The 18,289-nt window shown below is 38.7% G+C and overlaps 1 long non-coding RNA gene across 1 annotated transcript in view; it reads left to right on the top strand.

Annotated features, from left to right (window-relative positions):
* The first annotated feature begins 16,348 nt into the window (after window positions 1-16,348).
* Window positions 16,349-18,289, top strand: part of LOC113460453 (uncharacterized) — a 117,220-nt gene continuing 115,279 nt past the window's right edge. Inside the window, exon 1 of the long non-coding RNA XR_012577252.1 lies at window positions 16,349-16,486. This is a non-coding gene — a long non-coding RNA (uncharacterized LOC113460453). The remainder of the gene's footprint in view (window positions 16,487-18,289) is intronic.

The raw sequence follows: 18,289 nt of genomic DNA, 5'->3' as shown, positions 1-18,289 counted from the left end.
CAGCTGAGGGTTGAACAGCTAAGTGTCTGCTTTTCTGATTCTCTTTGTGTCCTCCAAACAGACTTTAAGAGGCTGTGGCATGGGCAGCCTGAATGGCATGGTTCCCAGGCCAATAGTGGTAGCTGCTGAAGGCAGGTTGTTGTGTCGGTGTTCTGGCACAAGGGAGAGTGAGCAAAGAAAGATCCTTTCCAGGAGAAATGTTAACACATTAAAGTTGTCATGGAACTTTAGACATGGCAGTAGGTAGTGGGATGACAAGAAACTAATACAGAGTGTAGCTGGGAAGGATGTCAAGAATCTGTAGAAGAAGCTGGATGTGGGCTGGAGAATGAGATGGAAGGAGAAGAAGAAAATAATTGCCTTGTCATGAGAGGACAGCATGGAGCACTGGAGTGGTGGTGGTGGAGATGAATAAGACTCTGTGTGAACTGTGATCCCAAGGCTAATAGGGATAAAATGAGTTGCACAAGAGCATGACATTTCCTTCAAAAATGGGGAAATCATAAGGAAATATGAAAATTTTAGGTTTCAGTAAAAGAAAACAAATCACATGTGGACTTATAACAAATTTGTACTAATTAGTCAACCTCAAAGTCACAAAGACTATTTCAAATAATTTCAGAATGTTTTTACATATCATCTTTTCGTACGGGGACAGCGTGTAGGTTTTATAAAGGCTATACATCTTCCTTCTCTGCTCTCCACTGTATTAATAGCCTACATAAACTCTTTCTAAAAAAGTTTCTAAATGTTCTCTTTCTAAAAATGCTTTGGGAGACCAAGATTCTCAGTGCTGTCTCTCTGACTATAGCTTGAAAAATACCAACACTAGCACGAAGAGTTATGTCCCCAGAAAATTGAGTAAAGGAACCCAAATAAAGTAATTTATGTCAAAAACACTCCCCAAAACATCACCAAAGAAACCCTCACAAAATACACTGTTGTGATTTTTTGCATTTGTTGGGCAGATTTTTGGTTTAAGCTTTGGCTTAGAAATTGTAATGATTATATTTCATATTTTTTATATATTTTAAGTATTTAAGATGCAAAAATACACAAATAATGTATACCAAATCACCAGTTGTGTTTTCTCCTATGTTGTAGCACTTGCTGACATTTATTTTGATCAATATATAACAAGAGATGATCTTTGCCTCATCCCAGACCATAAACATTCTTTCGATACTCCCTTTCTCCTAAAATCTCTTCGGAATTAGGCAGAAAGAAGAACTTCTTAACTATGGTCAGCATTAACTAATGAAGTAAAAAATAGTTATTGTTTCACTAATCTAACTCAAATAGTGCTATTAAATTAGGAAATCTGATTTATTTTTGAAACATGAGAAATGGTAGATGCAGGTACTTTTCCTGTGTGCAGTATATTCTGTGCAGCTCTGCCATTCCCTTGCTGGAGCCCTGAGCTATGCAAGAATTACCCCAATTACTCCAATTACTCCATTACTCTTGCTAAGGCCACTTTGCTGTTTTCTGGGGAGCACATCCAGCAAGAGTTGCAAGGGCTCCAGTTCAAGTCCCTGCTGCAGTAATGTGCCACAGAGAACCTGTGTCTCCTGGAAGTAGCTATCTTGGCAGCAGTTTCAAAGCTACACACAGGTTTGTATCACCTTCTTTTGTCTTGTGTAGTAACAGCTAGATACTGGGTGAACAGCTTTAAAAACTGAATGCAGACTTGACTGCTTTGAGATTACATGCATCTTTCCTTAAGTTTTTGCAGTTTTTAATTTGCTAAATAATGGGGTATTCATAGTGGTCTGAAATACCTACTCTATCATTTATGTTCTCTGCTCGATAATTTTCATGTCTTTAATGTCTTTCTGTTCACCATCACTATCTTAGATTGAAGATAGTCTTTGAAACACATTTTTTCATTTTTAACTTGTTGTTTGACAAGTAGTGATTGGAAAAAATAGTTTCTAACGAAGAAAGCCATTTAAAATTAGATATTGCTTTTCTCCAAGCTGAATCAAGGTCCTATAGACATTATGGTAGGTTGGATTTTGAACATTTTTTGGTGCAAAAAACATGTTCTCCAATGATTAATTTGTAGACTATGGAGTCATAGAATCATATGATGGTTTGGGTTGGAAAGGACTTTAAGCATCATTGAGTTCCAACCCCCCCGTCATTGCCAGGGACAACTTCCATGAGGTCAGGTTTCTCAAAGCCCCATCCAGCCTGACCTTGAACACTCCCAGGGGTTGGGCATCCACAACTTCTCCGGACAACTTGCTCCAGTGCCTCCTCACTCTCATAGGAAACATACCTTCCTAATATATTACAGTTTAAAATCATAACCTGTAACCCCTTTTCCTTTATACTACATGCCCTTGCCAAAAGTCCTTCTCCATCATTCTTGTAGGTTCCCATTAGGTACTAGAAGTCTGCTATAAAGTCTCCCTGGAGCCTTCTCTTCCCCATGCTGAACTGTTGCCAGCTCCCTCAGCCTGTCTTCATAGAAGTACTCCAAGTGCTCTGAGCATGGACACACTCTGGAATTGCTCCATCAGGTCCATGTCCCTTTTATGTTGGGGGCACCTAGAGCTGGATGCAGTGGTCTAGGTGTATTGGAATATGAATCCCAATATTACCAGGTAGATTGTGCCTGGGCCAGTCTGACCCTTGCTGCTGGGCCAAAGGTGGCAGCTGTGGAGTATCACCCCAGAGACACCTTTAGCTTGCTGGAGGTTGCAGCTGGGCACTGAACAAGTCCAGGCTTGGTAGGAACTCCGTTTACCTCAGGAGGGAAGGCTTCAGGCTTGGGTGAGGAGGGAGATGGATTCTGCCGAAGGGTTAATATCCAGAGCTTTATTCCATGGTCACAGAGGTCTAACAGCGCCAACAGAATCCTGACCGCATGGCCTGATTGACCTTTTAAGCTCCTGGGGGAGGGAAGGGACAGGTGAGCCACCAACCAGGTGGGAGGGGCAGGGTCTCAGGGGAGGATGACACCTAGACAGGTGACCTCTGGGCATAGGGGCATCTTTTGAACTTGACCAACCACACGACGACCTTCCTGGAATGTTAAAACTGATTGACAGCCCAGCAGGGGGTGAGGCGGGAAGGGGAAGAGAGGTATTGGCACACCTGGGGAAGGGACCCAGAAGTTTAAGACAGGATATTACAACACACTGCAACATAGGTGGGTCTTACAACTGCAGAATAAAGGGGAAAAATCACTTCCCTCACTTCCTCACTGTCTCTTTTTCAGCTTCCTAAGCCTGGAAGAGAAAAGCCATGAATATTATTAAGCTTTCTTGGGTCCCCCTTCTCTCCCATGGTACTCTACCAAGCAGAACCCTGAAAGTCTGCTCTTGGGCTATGTGCATTTTGCACAGAGTCATTTAAACTGGGCCCACCATTTACTGTTTGGAGAGGCTGGAATTCCTTTGTGCAGTTTTTCCACGCTGGGATTTTAGTTCATAGCCAGGTTATGCTGCCCACTTAGAAGCTCAAATACACGATCACATTACTGAACGTCAGCTGAAGTTCAATGCTTATTCATCCATACACTCCTCCCTGGCACACAGGTGAGGTAAAAAATGCCTGCAGCCTACATAGTAAGAAAGGTTGAACTGGTAGGATGCTAAGAATGAACACATGCATGTGTGATCTAATGTACTTTTACTTCTTGAGCCTCAGAAACATGGTCTGGGCCATAAATCACACACATTGTGTGTAATTTCAGTGTCAGTTCAAGGTGACAGGAACCCATGCCCTGTCACTAACTCTCAATTTCCAGGCATCATTTGAAGGACTCCTGGCACAATGATGCATGCTGGTCTGGTTCATTGTATTTGTGCTCTTACAGCGACAAAAAGGGAGAAGCAAGTAGCTTTATATCCCTACTAACACTCCCTTAACACGAGAGCCTCTAATGCTCATGCGTGGCTTTGTGGTATCCTGTGTCATGCTCCTCTCAAACAGTAGAAAAATAAGACATTCAAAATGAAGCAGATGCAGTGCTGAGCTAGCACTCTTTTTTTTTTTTTTTTTACTTTCTACACAGCCTTTTTTTTTTTAACATTTGCTATGAAAGTCAACCAAAAAAATTATTAAACTGGAGTAGGTAGTGTTTGAGCTCTTTATCAGAAAGTAGACTATTTAATGAATTTTAGAATTTTTTCTACATATAGATGGAGCAAATAAACCACAAGGAATAAATGTATGTTTTAAGTGAGATTTCATTGCAGAACTCCATAAAGAGCCATTATTTTGTGAAAATTATTTTGTGGTTATGCAAAATATATGACTCATACGTGGGTGGAAGGAGTAACATGTAATCAAAAAAGAAAAATCACAAAATAACCATATTTGTCTCATTTTCTTTGGTTTCACTCACTGTTTATACTGCAAATATGGTGAAAGCTGTTTACTATGCTACATTCTAAAAATTGTGTTGTTTGAACAATGTAGTTTTGAGGCTAAGAAGTTGCACTCAGACTTAATGACTAATGAAATTAAAACTCTATATAGAATTGCAACAAAATCATTCAGGGCACATCCTAATTTTGAAGGAGTTAGAATCCCTGTCTCTGGCCCTCTCATCTCTGGTACTGGTCTGCGGAAGGTCCACCCCTGGTGATACAAGCCAATACTGTAATCTGCTTCTTCACATGGCACCTGGATCATCTTTTAACGCAATAATATTATATGACACATAATTTTTAGAAATCTGAAGAAGGTATAAAGAAGAAATTTGTATTCTTCAGTTATATTCAGTTATGTTCATCAGTTCTGGCATTGTTTTATCCAACCCAGAATACTCAATTCCCGAACAGAAATTGTCTCATGAACATACAGGGTGAGACGATGTTTATTGGAATAATGCTTAAAATCAGAACACCCAAATTATTTTCTCACTAGTATTGTTTATGTATTAGTCAAGTGAGGAACACGGAGCTCATTAAAAATATCTCCAAAAATGTGTAGAAAAAGGATCCTTCTTATCCTTCCATTTGCTGCAAAGTTAATACAATTAATATATCTTGCAGTATACTTCATGCTGGTTATTGTTGCCATGGCCTTCCAGTACTGTCCAGTAAGTTCAAATATGCAAAATTCTTTCTCTGTATACCTCACAGGAGATGAACCCAAGTGTTATTATTTGGGATTGCAATGACATAATGCTGCTGCTGTGACTGAGAACACCGGAGCACTGCCAGGATGAATGCAAACAAGGCCAGCTTACACTGCCTTATCTCGTGTTAGCTGTGGGTAGGGGCTCACTCTGTTCTGCCAATCTGGTAACTTCTCAGGCCACTGTAATTCAGCTGAAGGCCTAAATCTAATGTTTCAACTCTAATGATAATACAGTTCAGTCTCTCCAAGCAATTGTGTGGGCTGTTAAAACTTTATAATCAGTAAAAATATAGCTCTTTAAGTAGTGTTACCTTTCCATCTCCATTTCCCTTGCTTTACAACAAGAACAACTGCATCCTTGCAGTAATGCTGTAAGGCTTCCTTCATTAATGCATATATTGCACCTTGAAATGAATGAATAGATTTTGGACTTTAATGAGCAATAATGATTCTCATTATAATAATTAATGAATTAATTAAAATTATTGATCCCATGCTAAAGAGGTTTCTCTGTCAACATCAACAAATTCTTACTTTTTTTACATGGAAAAGTTGATCTGGTGCTTGTTTGTTTCTTCAACTGAATTTAAAGTTTTATCATAGTATTTCCATAGTAAGTGGTCTTTATCATGCAATAATAGTTTGATAAAACTCTCAAAAAATGGGGTAAAACTTGGAGGGAGGATAACTACTTTCATACTATAAATTATATGTAAAATGGATGGTTTTCATAATAATACATAATGCACTACTTTAACTGTCCACATTGTATTGTACAATGCTTTGTCTGTGTGGAATTGCACCAGCTGTACCTGCTGTGTCTTTGTAGAGTCCTATTCAGCACTCCTTATTCACTCCCTCCTTTGGCAAAGCCCCCTCTGAAGTCAGTGTGTGATATGCTACAGAAAGAAGTGCTGAATAGGACCCTTAAATGATAACTCCTTGGAGGAGGAAACTGCCACTTTTCTCGCACTTCTCTTACAGTATAATGCAATTTGGACTGAAGATGCCATGAAAATACTGCTAATAATAGATTGAGCAACTACATCAGGCAAATCAAGAAGCACCATACTTTTTTCAGCATAAAGGGATCAAAGAATACCAGCATTGGTGTTAGATTCAGATATGGTGAGCAGTAGCTTTTTTAATTTTACAAAGTCCACAAATACTATGTGAAATAACAATGTCAAAAATTAATATTTTTCAGAAATGTATTATAAATTCACAAGATTTATTATCAATTGGCACACTTTCAGCCTCCAGGCCATTACTATGTCTTAGACCTAAATCTTGTACTAGTGAATAAGGTATAACTATTTCTCTTTTGAGATTAATCTAAGTGCTGTATTAATCTATGTTTAAGCTTTTCAAAAAGTGAAGCTCCACAAAATTTTTGTCTCTTCAAACATTCAAGATTTCTTGTCCTTCTACAATTTTACTCATTCGCTTTGATAAACTCCCTGTGCCAACAAACTCTAGCCAATTTTATATCTTAAAAAAAAGAACACTTTAAACAATTTGACTAAACGCCTTTACAGCTCTGGTTTTAATTAGATGTTTTGCTTCTTCAGCTTACTGGAAAGAGCTAGATAGCTTCTAACCATGTCAGTCTATATAACAGCAGGTGTCAGCTTTAACTGCCTCTGAAAATTTTAAATGTATTCAATTAAAAAGATCCCTTAGAGAATGATACTTTTATGTTCATTTGTCTTATGTGAGGTTTGCAACATGTTTTCTTTCTATACACTATGTTTTTGTTGATTCTGTGACACAATTATGGCTAAAATTTTAAATGTCAGAGTACATTCAGTTACTGCTTTCATCTTAATATAATCCATCAGAAAAATGGATTCTTCCACAAGTGTCATTTGGGAAGTTCAGCCCTCTCTTCTTTTTTTTTTTTTTTTTTTCAGGAAACCAGAGTAATTTTGACACCAGAACAGTAAGTGGTCATCTGAGAAGTGATAGGTGAGAAAATTGATAGCTTTGAGATCTGAAATGGATGGCTTCTCATATTCTGATCTCAATACACAAGCTTACATGTGTAGATAGATATCTTTGTAGGCCTTCCGGAAACAGGAGTAAAAGAACTGCAGAAGAGGGCAGACACTACAAAACAAGATGGACAGATGAATAAACTGTACATGCTACACACACATACACACATACATACACTTAAGTGCAATTAAAATAACCATCCTTGTCCTTCAGCCACTAGAAGGCAGTTAGATTTTCCAATTTATGTTAAATCTGTTATTCTGCTACCTGAATTATCGTATAAAGTGCCCCCCACCCCCCCATCTGACCCCATGCAACATGTTACAGCTCCAAGAATTTTTCTCATGGCAAAAATGAAACCAGTTATGAAGTTATATCATGGAGGCTACCCAGTAAAGAAAAAATAATCTGGAAAAAACTAGTAAAAATTTAATTTTTTTACCTATTTACATTGAAGATTTGTGCATGTCAGGATAAAAGTTGCATAAGACATTGTCCTATTTGTTTATAGAATCACAGAATCACTAGGTTGGGAGAGACCTTCAAGATCATCAAGTCCAACCCATTCCCTTACACCTCAACAAAACCATGGCACTGAGTGCCACATCCAATCTTTTTCTAAATACATCCAGGGATGGTGACTCCACCACCTCCCCAGGCAGACCATTCCAGTACTTTATCACTCAATCCATAAAAAACTTTTTCCTAATATCCAAATTATATTTCCCTTGGTGCAGCTTGAGATGTGTCCTCTGGTTCTGTCAGTTGCGGCCTGGAGGAAGATACCAACACCCTCTGGCTACAGCCACCTTTCAGGGAGTTCTAGAGAGTGATAAGGTCACCTCTGAGTCTTCTTTTCTCCAGGCTGAACACCCCCAGCTCCCTCAGTCGTTCCTGACAGGGTTTGTGTTCCCAGCCCTTCACCAGCCTCGTTGTCTCCTCTGGACACGCTGAAGTGTCTCAATGTCCTTCCCAAACTGAGGGGCCCAGAACTGGACACAGCACTCAAGGTGCTGCCTCACCAGTGCCGAGTACAGGGGAAGGATGATCTCCCTGCTCCTGCTGGCCACTCTATTCCTGATGCAGGCGAGGGTGCTCTTGGCCTTCTTGGCCACCAGGGCACACTGCTGGCTCATGTTCAGCTGGCTCTTGACCAGCACCCCCAGGCCCCTTTCTGCATTGGTCACCTTCCAGTAATGGGGAACCTCACCAGTGAGCCAGGACTGTTGGTAAATGATGGACAGTGGCCTCGCAGCCTCATCTGCCAGCTCCCTCATCACCCTGGAATGGATCCCGTCTCGTCCCATAGATTTATGAACATCCAAGAAGCTCAGCAGTTCTCTGACTGCCTCCTCCTTGATAACATTCAGCTCCCTAACACCATCTACCAGTCCAGGAGAACAGTTGTCCTGGAGACAAGCCATCTGCCCACTAAAGATTAAGGCAAAGAAGATGTTAAGCACTTAAGCCTCCTCCTCACCTGCAGTTACCAAGTTCCGTCCCACATCCAGTAGGGAACAAAGGTTGGTCTCACCCTTCCTTTTGCTGCTTATATATTTGTAAAAACATTTTTTATTATCCTTTATTAAAGTTGCCAAATTTGTTGTTTGAAAGTTTGAACTGAGCTTTGTCCTCCCTAATTTTTTACCTACATGCCCTAGCAACTCCCTTAAATACTTCCTGAGAGACCTGATCCTCCTTCCAAAGATGATACTTCCTCTTTTTATTCCTAAGTTCCTTTGAAACCTCGTTGCCCATCCAGGCTGGACATTTGCCTTGTTGACTCATCTTTGGACACACAGGGACAGTCTGTTCCTGTGCCCTCAAGATCTCCTTTTTGAAGCACATACACCTTTCCAGAACACCTTTGTTTTTTAAGGACTACTTCCTTAGGAACTCTCTGAATAAGTCTCTGAAATAGGCCAAAAATCTGTGCTCTGGAAGCTCAATGCAAAATCTTATTGATGTTCCTCCTGAGTTCACCAAATATCAAGAACTCTTTAATTTCATGATCACAATGCCCCAAGTGGCCTCCAACCACCACATCTCCCAGCAGCCCATCTCTATTTGCAAACAGCAGGTCTAACATTGTCCCTCCCCTGGTGGGTTCATTCACCAGCTGTGACAAAAAGTCGTCCTCCACACACTCTAAGAACTTCCTGGACTTACTCTTGTCTGCTGTATCAAGTTCCCAGCAAATGCCTGGTTGGTTAAAGTTGAGACAAGGTACAAGAACAAGGGCTGGTGATCCTGAAACATTTTTCCACTACTTATAAGTTGTCCACCTCTTCTTTCTGGTTAGGTAGGTGATAACAGACTCCCAGTAAGATGTCAGCCTTGTTTGCCTTCCCCTTAATTCCCATAGGCATTCAGCTTCATTGTCATCAGTTTCAATACCCATGGCATCAAAATTCTCCCTAATACAAAGGACCACCCCTCTATCTCTTCTTCCTTTCCTGTCTCTTCTGAAGAGCTTGCAGCCATCCAGTGCAGTGCTCCAGCTATGTGAGTGATCCCACCACATTTCTGTGATGGTAATTACATCATAGCTTTGCTGTTGCACCATGGCTTCCAGTTTTTCTTGTTTGTTACCAATGCTGCATGCATTGGTGTAAGAATATGTACACAAGCACCTCAGCTGAGCTGCTGATTTCACCCCTAATGAAGAGTTAAGACCCTAGGGCCTGCTTCCAGACAGCCCAGCTGCACCCCCTTCAAACCTAGTTTAAAGCCATCTTAATGAGTTCTGCCAGTTTGTGAGCTAAAATTCTTCTGTCCTCAACAGAGAGATGCAGCTCATTCAGTTCTAGCAGGCCAGGTGCCATAGAAGTTGCCCCATGATCAAAGAATCCAAAATTCTGCTATGACACAAGCCTTTGAGCCACTTGCTGATAATGTGGGCTCTCCTATTCCTTTCATAATTTTTCTCCATCACTAAGAGGACTCATCAGAACATTACCTGTGCACTGCCCTACCTCCTACCTGCCCTCCCAGTGCCCTAAAGTACCTTTTAATTACCCTGTCACTCTTCTTTTCAGTCTCATCACTGCCAGCCTGGAGTATCAGCAGTAGGCAATAATCAGAAGGCTGAATCTGCCCAGGGAGTCTCTCAGTAACATCCTGTACCCAGGCCCCAGGGAGGCAGTAGACCTCCCTGTGGGATGGGTCTGGTTGATATATGAAGCCCTTTGCTCCCCTCAGGAGGGAGTCACTCTGTAGTAGTTGCTCTAAATTTCATTACATCAGGCACATGATAACTAAAGGGCCTCTGACTGAGTCCTGGCAAGAGTTCCCAGTGAGTCAATGTCTGACTTTAGCAAAATCAAAAGGGATTTTTGCATTGTTATAGAATCAGTCAAGCGCTGGGGACTGGCAAACTATGACTAAAGCAGGTGCTTATCATATGTGAATCCACCACATTTTCATGAGTACCAGGTCATAGGAACTGGGATTAACTTGAAACCCTTGCAGATAAATTGTGATATGCTCTAGTTACAGTATAGTTGGTAATGCGGTATTTAAAAAGTTATTCTAAATTATGTTTGAAGTATATTCTGAACACACTACTATTCCAGAAAAAAAAGTTCAAACTCAATCTAGGTGAAAAATTTCATCTGCAATGTACAACGGTGCTGGATAGTCAGAATTTTAAAAATCCCATGTGAACAGATTGTGGCTGCAGGAAATGATGTTTTAAAGTCAGAGGATGTTGATCATGTCATCTATTTGAATTGAAAGACATCTGTCAATATCTCAAAACAATTTTGCTCAAAAACAGATCAGGAAGAGAAAAGTAATTCTGTGAAAATGTATCAGGATCACTGCATACATGAAAGAGGGAGAAAAATAGGGATGTTATGGAGAAGAAATTTTAAAAATTGAAGAAGCTGGAAGAGACTGCAACAAAGCAAAAAAACATTTTTAAGCCTGTTGCTCATTGAAAAACGTTTACTTGAAAGAAGAACTCAAAACAGCAGCAGAAAGAAAAGAAAAAAAGAAAAAAACCCAACAACAAAAAAGAAAAAGTCATGGATCTACAAAAGAGAAGCATAAAGGAAGATGTTAAAATATGCAGAGACAGACTGTAAAGGATGATGCAGCAGAAAAAACATTAAGAAACAAAAAATAAAGTAGCTACTGGAACAAATCTGGATGTACTCTGGCATTAGTACAAAGAAAAGACAGAACTGAGCTTTCTTCAACTTCTGGGTCATGAGGAGACACCTATAAATGCAACAAGCAAGGTTTTTGTGGAAAAAAATGTCTCCAGAAACTGTCAAAATTGAAGAATCCTCTTAACATGCAACAGTGGTAAAGAATTACAAAAAATATTGTTACTCAGGATAATGAGAAGAAAACTTTATATTCAAATAAGAGAAATAAAATTATAGTTGCAGTTTTGACAGCTTCCTCAATCTGCTTCTGGTAGATCTCAACTGCTTCCTGAGATCTACCAAAAAGATGGTTTTAAAGGAAACAGATCTGTCAGATCTACCCCATCCATTTCTCATATAGAGAAAACTTTAAAATTATTACTAATGTTTCACAAGTCTAGATGAGTCTATAACTTTACCACTTGTTCAGAGGTGACCAGTTTAACATGATTACCAAAAGTTTTTGTATTCAATAAACTTAACTTCATTTTATATTAACATCTACATTGTAAATGTATTGATACAAGTGTGAATGTACAGGAAAACTAAGTACCTTAGTAGAATAAAAATATTGTTTGTGGTGAATGACTTACATTCTTATTAATTTACAATAGAAAAACACATTTAAATCTGAATTATTTTGCTTTCACTTAGGTTCTTAGTGCTCTTGAGCCAGTGCTGTCTTCCAACATTTTGAATTTTAGAATCCTAGGAAATTTTCTCTTTGATGTCATTAGTCTTGTTTTAAAAATTACTTTTAGTCTTAGGGTGTCTCTGTGTGGCACTCGATAAAGTCATACCTCTCTCCAAAATTATTTCATGAGGTCCTTGGTCATCCCCAGCAATAGTTTTGCTTTTATAATTAAGTTTTATCTATGACAGTATCCATATTAGCCTAAACTGATAATTTAGGGGTCTGTACTGGTTCATAGGTTGTGGTTTGCTGCAGATCTTTGGAAATCCAGATCGTGGTAGTCACATAAGTTATTGACTCAAAGACCTAGTGGAAAAGAAGGAAATATGTTAAATGTATTGAGAAATTAAAGTATGCTAAACTGCCTTTGAATATTTTTATTCTGTTTTATACTTATTTTCCACAGTTTTACATTCTGAGTCATTATCTGTTTCAAAAAAGTATTCTTTTTCTTGCTACCTGAATTGCCATCTAATGTTCAATGTCATTGACACTTTGTTGACTATTTGGTTTTGGGGTTTTTTGCACAGTGGCAAGAAATATAAAATTAAGAAAAACTTTCAAAAACTTGAGTAAGTTTCTAGTCTTAATCACAGATAGAAATCAGACTGCTACTTGTCTGGAATACACAAACAAGTTATTAATAATAAAATTAATATCATAAGCCAAAATAGAAAGTTATTGGTGTCATGTAGGGATAGGAAAAGCATATTTATACCATAAAATAGGATTTCAACTATATAGGTAATGTAACAGTATTTTACAATTTTTACTCTTTGCCTCTTTAAATGTGTGTGCTGTGTGTCTACTTCAGCTGTTTTTGCAGTCATCAGTTGTGAAAAGTTTAGCTATTTTTGAGTAAAAGTGTACATAAAAATCAACCACATTGTTCTGAACTCCTATAGTCTTGTTTAAACCACAAGCAACATGTGTAAGTTCTCATTTCAGCATTTTAAACGTATTAAGATAATTGAATAAAATGAGTCTGTACCAGGAAATTTTCAAAGTACCTCAAATGGAATTTATATTTTACAATACAAAACATTGTACAAAACAAGTGTAACACAGTTGTGACTGCTGAAAGCTATTTTTTTCCCATGAGTACTTTGAGAGCAACAATGAAGATTTCTAGTAGAAACTCAAAACGCCTTTCTCTCTCCTCTCTCTCCGGAGACTTGACTGTTCAATAAGCTACATACTGTACCTTGTACTTTTTCTTGTAATCTCACTAGCAGTGGGTGATAGTTACTGGTCTGGGGAATAAAAATTAGATCATATTCTAGCAGCTAGCCATCAGTCATGGCTTTCAGTGTGGCAAAGTATGTGTTAACCAAAGCCCCCAAATGGTTACACAGTATTTAGGTTTTGCTCCTTATAATGACAATTCTGAAACCATTGTCTGATGTGCTTGTAAGAAGCTAAGTTTGATCTGGGGAAAATTACCAGCTACATGGATAGGGTAGGGTAGGGTAGGGTAGGGTAGGGTAGGGTAGGGTAGGGTAGGGTAGGGTAGGGTAGGATGCAACATCCTGAGTCATGTGGGATTCACAAGGATCATTGAACCGAACTCTTCAGACATCCTGGTTGAATGGTTTCTGGTTTACTGGCCCAGAAGAAGCATGTGTATGGTTGGAAAGAGAGAAGAAGGAAGCCAGTATGGCTGTTGTGCTGAACTTGATTCTTCCAGCACAGAAATTTTATATCACAGAGTCTCTCTCTTGGGAAGACATTATTAATTATGATTATTATTATAGTCTTGTAGTAACATATGAATACTAATTTTTTTTCTTTGAGGTAGGTTGACTTCTCTCTTCATTTCTTTTCCTAAATTATAACTCTCCAGTAGGTCGTGGTACTAATTAGCTGAATTGGAAGTTGCATAGAAAAAATTCTAGACATTATGATGTGAACATACCATTTAATGAGGACTATGAAACTAAAAATGACATTTTTCCCTATAATTAAAAGTAATTTTTATTCAGTCATATTTCTTACTTTTGAAAGACCTTCGAACAGTCTGACTTATTAAATATATTTGAAATATTTAGGGTTTGTACTTAAAATTCTTCTGTAATTAAAACAATTTTTCTGCAATAGTCAACTCAAAAAATTTCTTCATCCCTTGTATCTAGTAGTAGATTCAAAGCAGTTCATATATAATATAGGATGTTATGGGGATGCATGTAAAGTGGCTAAATCCTTGATAAGTTCAACCTCTTTTAGAAACTGGTAGAGGAAAATAGTTAATTTTGCCCTGCTTCTAATGAATCCCTAATTATTTTAACCTTGCTGGTACAAAATGTATTAAATATAAGGTCAAAGGTCTCTGTGTATTTCTTAAAAGACAATATGAGGCTGTATCAAATTAAAAAATCATGCCATGAAAGAAATGGAAGTCACTGTGATCTCTTTAGGTATAGGGCGTAGTACACTCCATATTTGTCTTTGTCATAGGCCTTAGCCAGTTGAGATATATAAGGTTCATACATGAAATATCATGACCTTAGTTTCTATTTCTGTCTTTGAATAGTTGAGATCTTCTGTCTATGGGTCTGTTTGTGGTGTTTTGGTTTGGTGCCATGTTCCTCTCACCCCAGAAAATGTTTATGTCTCTGCAATCTGTCAATAATATTACAGCTCACAAGTGATACAAACCATAGTGGAAAGTGAGTGGACCTGAACCGGAAATAAAACTAAGATTGTTCATAAACTGCTTTGTTATGTGTTGATTCAGATTATTTGTAAACACCAAAATGTTCCATTTGTCTCAAAATGAAGGAAATAAACAGGAGAATAAATGATAATCATTAAATAATTAGAAGAAAAAAAATATCTTTGAGGGTATATATCCAGAAATACTGCAGTAGTTCTGATTTGCTTTAGTACACGAGTGATGATATTTTTATTTTTAATTTTGACCCTTTTAGTTTCTGCTTTGGTTGTTAAAGGCTAAATGTTGCTTGCTTAGAGTCAGCTTCCTTGTTAAAAACTTAAGACTGACCTTTTCCTAGGAGAGCAGTGGTGGGTAGCCAGGTTGGGGTACAGTGCTGCAGGGTGCAATGCACTGTGTGCAGGCACTGTGGTCAGCTCTGTTGGGCTGCGCTGGAAGGGGAGTGAGCACCAACACACCCCATGCCCTTACCTGAGCTGGGAAACACACTGTAAGCTGCTGGGAGCAATGGGAATGGAAATGGGTAGGGGGTTCACCCATGGGAGGGAGATGGCCCTTGCTTGCCTCAGGGGCAGCCATAGTATTCCCCGCCTACTCATGTCCTGCTTTGCCTGGGACATGCACCATACCTGGACTGCTCCCCAAAGGCACTGGTTGCAGCCCTCACAGCCGGACAGCCTCGTGGTGTGGCTGCCTGGCTCCCACCAGTGCTGTGCAAGGTTGTTGCCTCCTGAGCCCCTCCTAAAACAGCTCCATTGCAGCCCCACCTGATCAGGACGTGGCACAGACGCTGCTGCGCTGTCCCCCTGACAGCAGGCCCATCTGAAACCTTGCTGACAAAATGTGCATTTCTTTTGTACTCTATTAAACCATGAACTTCCATTGTAGAAGTTACAGAACATGCTACTGATTTGAATGTGTCTTATGGAATGTTCTAAAATACTTGAGACCTAATGAAACTGTGAGTTTTATTCCAAATGTCTTTGTGTCTCAGTGACTTGGCCCTCCCTTGCTTTCAGCTTATTTGTATTTAACTCCTCACTGTTTCACAAAGTGTTAGACAATGACCTCAGCATGCTGCCTTCCCAGGGGACCAAGTAATGTCTGGGAGAAGGATAGGAGGAGTATCTGCAGCTTTTGCTTTGAACCTTTACCCCCACATCTTGGCTGAAGCTTATAAAAATAATCTGAGGGGGTTTCACGGCTACATAAGGAAGTAGACCACAGCTATTTTCTTCTGACATGGGTATGACTCACATGCCAAAAACATAAGGCCCTGGTTTTGCAAATTTCACAGTTCAGGTATCCTCTTCTCCTAACATGAGTTGCTTAAAATACAGAACCACCTTCTTGGTTCAAAATGTAGGAGAAGAGCTCCTGTTGTTAAATTCTGTGTTTTAAATATGCATTTTCTCTTGAAGTGTTTTCCAGTCACCTTTAACATTAAGCAGAACATTTTAAAGAACATTTTCTGCTTGTTTCACCTTGGAGTCGTACAGAACAGTGCATTTTTAGTGGCATTTGTGAGATATGCTAAAAATAATAGTATGTAGTTCAAGCCTTAGAAACTAAATTTCAATAAAGCTGAATGCTGGCATTGGGATCCTTTAAAAAAAACAAAACACAAAACCAACAAAAAACCCCACCCCTCTGTTTGGAACTAGTATAAGGGGAAATTGTCATTAATGTCCCTGTCAAATACAACACACACAGTCAAACCTGTGAAGTTTTCCTGAGTTCAGACTGGTTATCTCACAAATCTGTGCAAAGCTCTGGTGAATAATTTATACCAGGCTTGAGGTGACAAGTTAAACACACCCATTTTGTCTAAAATGCTATGAAGGCATCAAGATGGAGCCAAGCTGCAGGGTGAGTAGAGCTCGGTTGATGGGAATCTGAGCATGTCGAGAAGGGGGGATGCTGCTGTAAAGAAAGTGAAATGTAATGAGATACTTTTTCATGCATAATTCATGGATGAAAACATGACTGCATAAAAAGCCATGGATTTTAACAAGGCAGAGCTGCAATCATACACATTATCTTCCCAGAGGAACTTTATACAATATTGGTGAAAAAGAGAGGATTCTGAATACCAGTACAAAATAAAGCTGACGTTTTCAAATGCTGTAGAATTTACTTTAATGTACAATGGCTGTAAAGGAAACAATTTATATTTAAACCTCAAAATAGTTCCTAGGAAAAAAAATACTTTAAAACATATGCCTGCATTTTCCAGCTTAAAGAAAAAAATAAGATGAGGAATGAGAAAATACCTCATCTGGATAAAAAAAATTTAAAATGCATAAGCAGTATTTTGTTGAGTGTGTTGTTAGGATTGTGCTTAGAAATCTTTTGCAAGCATTTTCACTTTTTAGAAGCAAAACTTTTGATAGGAATGACTACTGTGAACAGGCTTTAAAAAAGATAAAATGTTAGCTATTGTCGCCATAAAATTTAATTTGGTTGCATTTGCAAAAGCAAATACTGTAATTCATCCTTCAAGAACAGTTTAGTGGCTAGCACATGACTGTTTGAAATGGTGTTTAACGCTTGGGGTATTTAGTTGAAGGGATTAAAAATGGAATGTTGATTAAAGCTTGGGATGTCTTAAATTTATCACCACAAAATCCTAATGACAGACTTAGCTGGAAGGAACAGGGGTGCCTCCTTTAGCTGTTCACTTAGTAGGAGCAGATCACATACAGAAAAGGCACCAGAACAAGTCATAGAGAGCTTCAGAATCACACAAGCAGAGGACTCTGTTAAATTATTTGTTTAGTTTACAGTGCACAATTTCAATATTTTTGAGGAAAGTAAAATAGCCATTTTGCATCCAGTTATGGTTTTATATTCCTGACAGTTGGGTGAATAAAGCATTAAGGGTTCAAAATGATTGATATTTCAAAGTGTTCACCTTCTATGGGATTTTTTTCCCGTCTCAGTTGTATAGTGTGAGAAGCAGAGAAACACTACAAAGAAAAGCAGGTTGAGTTGGTACAGTCACTAAACATCTAAGCCATTTAAATAAAATTATGTTATTAACCCCTGATAACAAGAAATACAGATACCTTCAGGTTTTGACAGTAAAAAAAAAAAAGGTCTCTTTTTTGACCTTGGCAATAATTTAATATCTCATATAGAATTTTATCAGTTCACAGCTTTTATAGCAATACAAGCTAAAAGAAACACATAGCTTCCCTTTGCTGTCTTAGACCAGCAGTGTAATAGTTTTTTTCATCTCTATTCTCTGACTGTGTCTCTTCACAAAAGGCTATCCTTCTTATCCATTGTCTGCATTTTTAATTTTTCTTAGTGTTGTCTCAATAGAAAACATTGTTCCTCTGCAGTTTTTCCAGACATTGCTTTGCCTTTAAAGAGCATGACAGTGATCTGTCTTACATCCTGCCTTAGTGAAATCTGATTATCTATCAGTTTATTCCAGGACTGATTTGCCACACTTGCTCTTCTCCCATGTAGAAGATTTTAGAACTTGAGCTCATCCTGGTCTTTGAACAGCAAATTTTCTGTAATGGTTTTCTTGCTTTTAGTTAAGGGGGACAAGTAAAGGTGGAAGAGGACATGAGGATCCCTCAGTTAAAACAGACCATCTCACAGTTGCTGCTGTAAAATTTAAAAAGGATTTCCATCTGCTCCCCTCTACTTCTTAGAAGT

The sequence above is a fragment of the Zonotrichia albicollis genome, chromosome 1 (genome assembly GCF_047830755.1).
Source record: "Zonotrichia albicollis isolate bZonAlb1 chromosome 1, bZonAlb1.hap1, whole genome shotgun sequence".
In the NCBI taxonomy this organism is placed as follows: domain Eukaryota; kingdom Metazoa; phylum Chordata; class Aves; order Passeriformes; family Passerellidae; genus Zonotrichia; species Zonotrichia albicollis.
Note: the sequence above shows the minus strand (reverse complement) of the source record. Positions and strands in the feature narration are given on the sequence as shown.